Source organism: Triticum dicoccoides, chromosome 5A (assembly GCF_002162155.2).
Source record: "Triticum dicoccoides isolate Atlit2015 ecotype Zavitan chromosome 5A, WEW_v2.0, whole genome shotgun sequence".
Lineage (NCBI taxonomy): Eukaryota > Viridiplantae > Streptophyta > Magnoliopsida > Poales > Poaceae > Triticum > Triticum dicoccoides.
In genome coordinates this window covers 645,365,715-645,375,357 of record NC_041388.1, presented here as the reverse complement: position 1 = coordinate 645,375,357, position 9,643 = coordinate 645,365,715, and positions in this window count along the sequence as shown.

Genomic DNA, 9,643 nt, shown 5'->3' with positions numbered 1-9,643 from the left:
AAGTTGTGCATTGTTTAATCTCATCAAATTATTTACTTTAGTTGAGAGATCACATGGTTAATAAGTATATTCATATTATTTATATTTCATTTCTCTAATCTATCCCCTTTTTCATACTACTTTTTTTGGAAGAAAGTTCCAAACTATTCATCTTCAATCTTGACGATACAAAAAACACTAAAAAGGTAACAAAAATTACAACCAGATCCGGGGACCACCTAGCGACGACTATAAGCACTCGAACAAGCCAAAGGAGCGTCGCCGTCATTGTCCCTCTCTCACCGGAGCCACGGAAACCTTGTTGTAGTAAACCGTTAGGAAGTTGTCGTACTAAGACCCCATAGGACCAACGCACCAGAGCAGCAACCATTGCCAATGAAGAAAGTTCTGTTATAGAACAGAAGGGTCAAACATGTAAATACCCAAATGAAGATGAACGAAGACCAGATCCAAACAGATCCGCCGAAGACCGGCACTGACTGAATCCCGCGGGATGGAGACACACCTGCACACGTCCACTGAAGATGCTAGATGCACCATCAGAAACTTGAAATGGGGATCTGTGAAACCCTCAGAATCATTTTGAAAATGATCCAAATAAAAATTTCTCCAAAAGGGTCCAAGAAAATGCTCATGTTGCTCTCTGAAAATATTGGACAGAGATAAAAATCAAACCAATATTTTTAGTGGCTCATGGACATTTATTTTGGGCATTTGGAATTAATGCATAAATATTTGCATTGGAAATATATTTCTATATATATTAATATATGTCCAAATATTATGCCAATTATAAAGGAGCTCTGGAATAATATATCTAGCCCCTGCAAAAATTGGCATAAGCTAAATAAATGATTTAATATATTATTTAAATCAAAACAAATGTCAGAAATTAGAAAACAGAAAAAGAAATAAAAGGGAGAAGCTTACCTGGGCTCCTCCCTGTGCAGCCCATCCAGCTGGCCGGCCCAGCCAGCAGGCGGCCCAGCCCGCCTCCCTCCTCTGTCGTCTTCGTCCCGACAGAGGGAGGGGAGTGTGGCCGGCGCGCGCGCCCGCCACCGCGCCACGCCACCTCTCTCCCTGCTTGCCTGCCCTCCCCTCCTCGCTCGTTGCCCTGGACGACGCCACGCCTCCCCCCCTGCTCTCTCTCACTCTCCCCCGGCTCTCCCCTCCTCTCCCTCGCTCTCTCTCTCACACGGTCGAACACCACCGTCACCGCCGTTCGCCATAGCAGCCGACTCCGGCCATCCCTCACTCCCTCGACTAGCTCAGGAGCTCCGCCTCGACCTCCTCTTCCTCCCCACCGCTCCACGGGTCTCCGGAAGCTCTGCATCGCCGTCACGCCGCCGTTCCCCTCTTCGGGCTCCGACCACCGTCGCCGACGAATTCGCCGTCTCCAGCGCGTCCCCGAGCCCGCTTCGACGCCTACTGCAACCGCGGTGAGCCCCTGAGTCGTTTCCCCCTTCTTCCCGTGTCTCTTTCGACCTCTAGGCCTTAGCCCCACCCTGGCCGAGAGCTCCACGCCGCCGGCGATGTCGTCGTCGTGGCCACGGTCACCGTAGCGCCCAACCGAGCACACTATCATGCTCCACGCCTCACTAGGAGCACGCAGCACGCACCAACACCTCCCCAAACCCCCTGCAACGCCGACTCCGACCGCACCCGAACTCCGGCCGCCGCTCACGAGCTCGCCGTCGACGACTCCGGCCACCTCAGGCCCGGCCACCACCACCGTTCGACGCGCGGGAGCAAGGGCTCTCCAACGAGCCCAAGCACAGCCTCGCCCGTGCCCTGTAGCGCGATCCCGCATCGCGCCGCCGTCTCGGGCCTCGCCGGCGTCACGTCGCCGGTGGGTTTGACCCACTTTGACCACGGCAGGACCCCCCCCTGAGTCCCTGACAGGTGGGCCCAGCCCTGTAGCTAATTAGGATTAGCGCTAACCACTGTTAGTTAACCCCCTAACACTGACTAGTGGGCCCCAGCGCCCCTAATTAGTAATTAGAATTAATTTAACTCTGTTTAACCCCCCCTGTCACTGACGTGTGGGCCCCACACGTCAGGTTTGACCTCAGCCAGCCGCAGTTGACCACTGACGTCATGCTGACGTCATGCTGGCGCAATAATCATATTTCTGGATTTAAATTAAATCAGGAAATTCCAGAATATTAGTTAAACTTCAAAAATTCATAACTTTTATTCTGTAACTCCAAATTGGACAAATTATATATGAAAAATGATCAGAAAAATCCAATCTATCCATCTGTACTATTTTCATGCATGATCAAACAAGTTAAATTGATGTTTTAAGCAGAACAAGGAAAAGCACTTTAAAAGGCCATATTTGAATTTGAAATTTGAATCCTTGATTCAAATTTGTTCAAACCCTTTGGTTTTAGTTGCATTAGCCCAACACACTCATATTGCCATGTTTCATGCATGCATCATATTGTTGCACGTTGTTTGGTGATGGTTGTGTATCGATGTCCCTTGCGACAGGTTCTGCCTCCGAGGAGTACCGTGATTACCCTAACGAAGAACCGTATCAGTGCACCGACCCGTCAGGCAAGCAACCAACCATTTGATCATATCGATACAATCCCATGTTCTCGCTCCTGCTCTCTTTTACTGCATTAAGACAACGCGATTCAAACTGCTGTGTGCTACGGTAGTTGAACCCATTTCCTCTGCATGACCTGTCATTGCCACAGTAACTAGATGAAACCCACTAGCATGTGTAGGAGTTGATTGAGCCATATGTATGTGTTGTTCCTACCTTGCTATGCCTGCTATGCTTAGAGTCGTGTCAGGTCTGGTTCATCTGGGTGATGGGCTAGAGTGAAATGTTTATGTCGGTAATGAGAGTGGTGTGGTGAACATGATTTGGTAAAGGTATCGATGAGAGGCCATGTAGGAGTACATGGTGGGTTGTTTCATTGAAGCCGACCTTAAGCACTGAGATCTGTATGTGTGATTTAAGATACAGCTACTACCATGCATTGGGCCCTGAAATATGACCCCGCTCGACTTCTTATTCACCCTAGCTCTCTGTCCAGGAGTTGCAAGTAGTTTCTGGTGTTTGTAGCCTACTGGAGGCCGTGGACAGCGCTGACCGTAGGGGTGGGCTGTGATGCGGTAGGTACGTGGCCGGGTGTACCGGATACCCGTTAGGTATCTCGGGAACCCTGTTCACATCGTTCGGGGCCGTATGGGAAACCTCGGCCGGACTCCCTGCGGATGGAACCTGAATAGGCGATAAACCTGGACTAGAGGCTTAAGTGTTTAGGTAGGTCGTGGTCTACACCCACGTCGGCTTTCGCTTGAAGTCTGCCGAGCACATGTCGTGTGCAGATGCTAAGTGGTGGAAACATGTATGAAGAAGTACACCCCTGCAGGGTTAACATGATCTATTCGAATAGCCGCGTCCGCGGTAAAGGACTACTTGGTTGCCTATACAGTTCATAGACAAGTAAATGGAAACTACTAAAAGCCTCAAGATAAGTGTGAGTGCCGAGGATGGCTCTTCCGTAGGAAGACGGAGGTGGATCCTCGGTAGTGTATTGAAGTGGTGAGTAGTGGACTCGTGTGCGCAAAACCATTTCAAGTTGGAGTATCGTAGGATAGCCTAGCCAAGAGTCAAAGCTGGCTTGCTGCAATAACTCCACCAACCCTTATTGATACTATGCATGTATGTAGGATCTGATGTAAGTCTTGCTGAGTACCTTTGTACTCATGTTGCTATAATCTACATTTTTTACAGAAGACGCTGCAACCCCTTCTGATGGGTTCTATGTAGACGTTGACATCAACGAGTAGGCTAAAGACCCAGGTGGTGACCCTGAGCTTGTGATGGACCACGTAGTATAGCAGAGGCTTTCCAAGCCTCTTTTATTTTACTAGTTGTCTGTACTCAGACAAGTTACTTCCGCTGCTGGCTTGTATGACTGTATGACTTGTATGTTGGGTCGTGAGACCCGTACCTCTGTGTATGATATGTATGGCTCCCTGAGCCTTAAATAAAGTACTTGTGTCATAGAGTCATGTTGTGATGCTTCGTTGTATTTGCACATATCGAGCATATTGTGTGTATGATTGAAATGCTTGGTATGTGTGGGATCTGACTATCTAGTTGTTTATCTTTAGTAGCCTCTCTTACCGGGAAATGTCTCCTAGTGTTACCGCTGAGCCATGGTAGCTTGCTACTGCTCTGGAACACTTAGGCTGGCCGGCATGTGTCCTTCTTCGTTCCTGTGTCTGTCCCTTCGGGGAAATGTCACGCTTTGAGTACCGGAGTCCTGCTAGCCCGCTACAGCCCGGTTTACCGGAGTCCTGCTAGCCCAGTGCTACAGCCCGGACCCACTTGCTGATGACCGACACGTTCGAAGCTGGGTCATGGATGCCTGTCCCTGTAAGTCTGTGCCACTTTGGGTTTACGACTAGTCATGTCAGCCCGGACTCCTTATTATATGGATGCTAGCGACACTATCATATACGTGAGCCAAAAGGCGCAAACGGTCCCGGGCAAAGGTAAGGCGACACCCGTGGGGATACCGTGCGTGAGGCCGCAAAGTGATATGAGGTGTTACCGGCTAGATCGATGTGACATTGAGTCGGGGTCCTGACACTTTATACAATAATCTTTAGCATATCATACACATACAAATGTAATCATAGCTTATACATACAATTAGTCTCATCAAATCATGTCATCATCATAATCATCATCCAACACAAAGTGGTACCTCGTCATCATCTCGAAAATAGTGATACAAGTCTCGAATGATATGCAAATATATCGTCATCCATCTAAACAATGATATACGCGAGAAGAGCTATCACTTTGAGAACATGAGTTCATATCCCTCTTTCGCATTAGCGTGAACCTCTAAACTAACTATTGCCTGTCGCTCGGAAACCGGAAGGGCCTGACACTCCGGCCACTTGTCGTATGTATACTCCTGGCATAGCACTTCTTCGCCATCTATGATCTATGCACCTGCATCATCACATGAGTCGATGATATGCAACATATATAGTTGAGCAACAGAAAAAGACAGACTTGGCAAAAATAAAAACAACATATCATAAGCATAAATAACAAAGTTCATCGTACCCCAAAATGCCCTAACTAGAGTGATTTTCGCTAGTCGAGGAGGAGGACGGTTTAATTACATCACAAATAAAGTTTCACCGTGCATAACTCAAAGTTTTGTCATATAGAAAGTATGGACTAAACAGACACATTGTCATATATCGACAATCACTCCAACATGTCGTTCCATCCATCCAAGTCAGGGAGATAGTCCCCGAGCCTAGTGAAAGGCTTCAGGTCGAGACGCTGAGAGGCTATCCATGTTCGGACGTCTTCCCGCGATATTTGTCCTTCTTCGTAGAACATCCCTGTTTTTTTGACGACCTCCTTCATGATGATTTGGGCAAGTTTGTGCTGGATGTTATAGAACTCAGCTCGAAGTCGATGATCCTCGATATCTCCTATGTCCTTTGCCCATTGTAGAATATGGGCATCACCGGAAGAAGGTGCCACGCGAAGGTTCTGGTGATCCCGTCTGTACTCCAGCATGTGGTGTAGGACATAGAATCCATCATTAAGAGAATTGTCTGGTTGCTGGATGCAGCAGAAGTTGGTCTTATGGCCGAAGGCGACCCTGTCGCCCCTCATCTTCTTGTCCCTGACCTCTCCACCCAGTGATTGGTAGTGATACATAGCACTGTCGAGAACATCCTTGATGTGGGTGTAATCCTTTTTGTGAATGTTCTTCGACGTGTCCAAGTAAAGAGCGTGGGAGAATCGGGGTAGAGGATGATGAGGACGGCGCGCCCGCTGCTGCGCAAAATAAGTCCTCAAATTAATTAGCCTCCACTGTGCAAATGAATGATTGAAATCGAAGGAAGGATAGCAGCGCGGATGACTTACACGGGATGATAAGGCACGAGAATCGCCCCCTTGTCCTTATTGGTGAGCATGAAACTGACGATGTAATCCCTCGCGTATTCACGGTGATTTGCGAGACTCCCAAGAAGCCCTCGTGCATGTAGTACGGGTCAGAGACACAGATATGAGATATCTGCTCAACCCCGATGATGTAGTTCATGTGCAAGGCATAAAGGCGGACAAACGTAAAATCCAGCTTCTTCACGTGAAACATGTCGAATATGTAATCGAATCGGAGGAAGAACTTATCCGCGGGGAAGCTGTCGACGTACGACATTTATCGCGGAACGTTAACCACGTAGAGTGGGTATTCTGGATCTTTCGAGGCGATGAGGTCTTTCTCTACCCGCAACACATCGTCATGAAGTCTCTTTAGATCGCCGAATCTGGCCCGTAGCGCTGTTGCAGGTAGGATTGGTTGACCGCAGATATGCCATTTATCCGCACCAGGGATATCTATACGGTCCTGAAGCCGAGGCTGCTGAGGCGGCTGGATCATAGAAACAACTTTTTTGCCTTTCCTCGCTCTCTTCCTAAACTTCTTTACTACCGGAAGGTCGTCCATAATATGTTGAGACGGCAATTCAGGCACCGACTCATGACGCTCAAACCCTGAGGAGGCGCCAGTATAGACATACTGTTCAGCAGCGCCATCATCGTCCTCATCCTCATCCATGGCGACGTCATCAGCGACTAATGGAGCCTCCTCCTTACCCCGTCCGTTATCACCCAAATAATTGGGTAGGTGGGGTGTTGATGTTCATACCTTGTTGAGGCTGCGTGCTCGTGGGTGTGCTCCCGGCCGCCTCCAGACGAAGCAGACTCTTTGGCCACAACAGGACCCACCCAGCATTGCAACAATCATCAAGCCGCCGCGGTGTCTCGTCGTCATCCCCCAGTAGTACTGGAGGAGGCAAATTCTCGTGGCCCGGTTTGACACTGGCCACGGAAACCTTGAAGACGTTCGGGGGGATCGGCCGGCTGTGGAACAATGGTTCCTTCGGCTCCATTATCATCGCCTTCCCCACGTCCACCTTCTGGTCGCCGATGGTGTACAATATGGTGCACGGGGTTTCGGCAGCCTGCAAAGAAAATCTGCGACGTGAGACATCCGAAAGGCAAAGAAAACGGGAGATTATACATTTATATTGAAGGGGCCCAGTGTGACAGATACCGTGAGGGTGTTGAGCTCAGGCAAAGACGAAGCACCGCCTAGCACGTTCGGTGCGGGAGCCGGTGCGGGAGCAGGTGCAGCTGCAGGTGCTGGTGCAATGCTAGTCGAGCTGCTCCCCGCCAAGAAGTCAGCAAGGGGAAAGTCCGCTGCATCTTTTTTTGGATTTTGCCTGGTCCAATTGAAAACGGCCGGAACCAAGGTAGTAGAAATATCTAAAGCCACCTGTTTTGCGGCAGCTACCGCTGTTGCGACTGTCTCAGTTGATTTCTTCTCAACCGCAATCTCAACCCTCTTGTCGATGTTTTCTTCATTTAACCTCCGTCTTTCCTTTCTCTCCTCCGTGGTCTCACGGTAGTACTTCTTCCACGTGGTGCCGTCTCCGACACCGTGCACGCGTCCATACGACGGTCGAGTATCCACCGGTTGTTGTTTCAATATGTTCAACGCCCGGTTGAATGGAGTGTCCCACTTGGGCCTCGCTAATGCCTCAGACGGCGAGTCACTTTTGGCCGCAATCCTGTGCTACTCTCTCTGCAAAAGGCACAACAATCGTTTACAAATATGACTAACGTGTGCAGTCGAATTGATCAGAAACTAAAATTACCAGCAGTCTCATGAACTCCGTAATGACCGGTGTTGTCTTGTAAACCTTTTTCACTGGGTCCCAACGGTGCCGGGCCCTGAGGACGTCACGCTCCTGCGGGACGGTGAACTCCGCCAAGGGGTCTGGGATGCCCAGACTCGCAGCTTCCGCGTCCTCCTTGGCCCATTTGGACCTCTTTCCGCCGTAACCACGGCTTCCGAGGTGGTGGCTCCCAATGTTCCTCTCTTGAAGCCCCTTCATGTACTTAGACTTTTTTTTGGCATCTTCGGCCTCGCAAGCCTCCTTGAATATTTGAAACTGCTCTTTCGTGATTGTCGGATTATCCTTTACAATCTCGGAGTAGGGTTCCTTCTTGTCGATGATCCTTGCTTTCACTCGATTTTTCCAGGCGGCCAACGCGTCGCTAAACTTGGTCATGGCGTGTTTGTTTATCTTCTTTATTGCCGGGTCCTCATCTAGATCTTTATAATCCTTCTCATTCCGGCCCGGGAACAAGAATATCTGGTGAAACTTCTTTAGGAGGGAGCTCCTCATATTTTCTATCTTCTGTAGTTTCTCATCGTTGATGGTGGCGGTTGTCCGTATGATGCAGCCTATTTGATTGCCGTAGCATCGACGCGCTTCCTCGGGCGTCGTTGGCTCAAAATTGCCGTCGTCCACCTCCTTGACCACCACTCTAGTAGTCCTGAGTTTGTTAGGAACCCGTTGCCTCTTTGCTTTCGGTTCTACACCGGCTCCGCTCCCCGAGGCAGCGCCGGTCTCAGTCTCAGCGCCGGTCTGAGTCTGAGCGCCGGTCTCAGTCTTAGCACCGGTCTGCGTGTCGGTCTCAGTCCCCGATGCCACCGGTGGGCCCAACAATAACATCGGTTGATCATCGGTAAGGCTAAAAAATTCGTTTGCCGCCCGGTAGGTGTCGTCGCAATCACCAGAACCCTGTCCTTCATCGTTGCTAGCCATGTTTCCTATGATTAAATCTAGTCAATTAATTCTAGACCTAATAAAATGAATAATGACATAAAAAAGGCCTATTGTTTTGCAGGAATGTTGACTCCTTCCTGGTGCGGCAAATCACGGGCACTCGATATGTCCTAGTTTGTAGCACAAGTCATGCCGAAATTCATGGAAAATTTCGGCATGAGCTTTGCTAAAAAGTGGACAAATCGAGAACCTGAAATTTGCCGGAAAAGAAATGAATCAACATTCCGGCAAAACATAGGCCACTAAGCATCATTCCCTGCAAATAGTGTGCAAACAGTGTAGAAGAAAATTCATTTAACTACTAATAGAACAAAATTCAGTTAACTTTAGTGCTCTATAATGATGAAAGGAATTTTTTTCAGTTAACTACTAATTTCATTCATTTAGGTTATTCATTTAACATCACCTTATTAACCTACTGTACCAATCTTCTATATCTAAATAGCTAGCCCCCACTAACTATTTCTCTTAACATGCAAGCATGCCACATCATCGCACAACATGCACGAGAAAAGGCCCACACTCACTACCATATGTCTCGCAACATGCAAGCATGCCATTTCATCATGAAACCTGCATGAAAAAAGACCTATCTCAACATGCGAATTTCTATTCTATTATTCTATTTGTATTTAATAAACATTTTACAACTATATAGTGATCAAACATAATAAATTATATGTAGTTTCAGTTCTATCATTTTATATATGTTTCATACAATGAATCACATTGAGATATGTTACAAAATATTCCCGCAACAACGTGCGGGGTAACCTAATTAACCTAGCAAAACTCTAGTGCCCTAACTGAAAAACATCTAATTAACATCTAATTTTTTCTCTAAAATACCGAGAGAGATGTGTGAGGGGGAGGGGTGGGGGACTTACAGAGAGGGGATAGACGGTGGCGGGGAGGAGCTCGGTGACGGAGGCAGGGG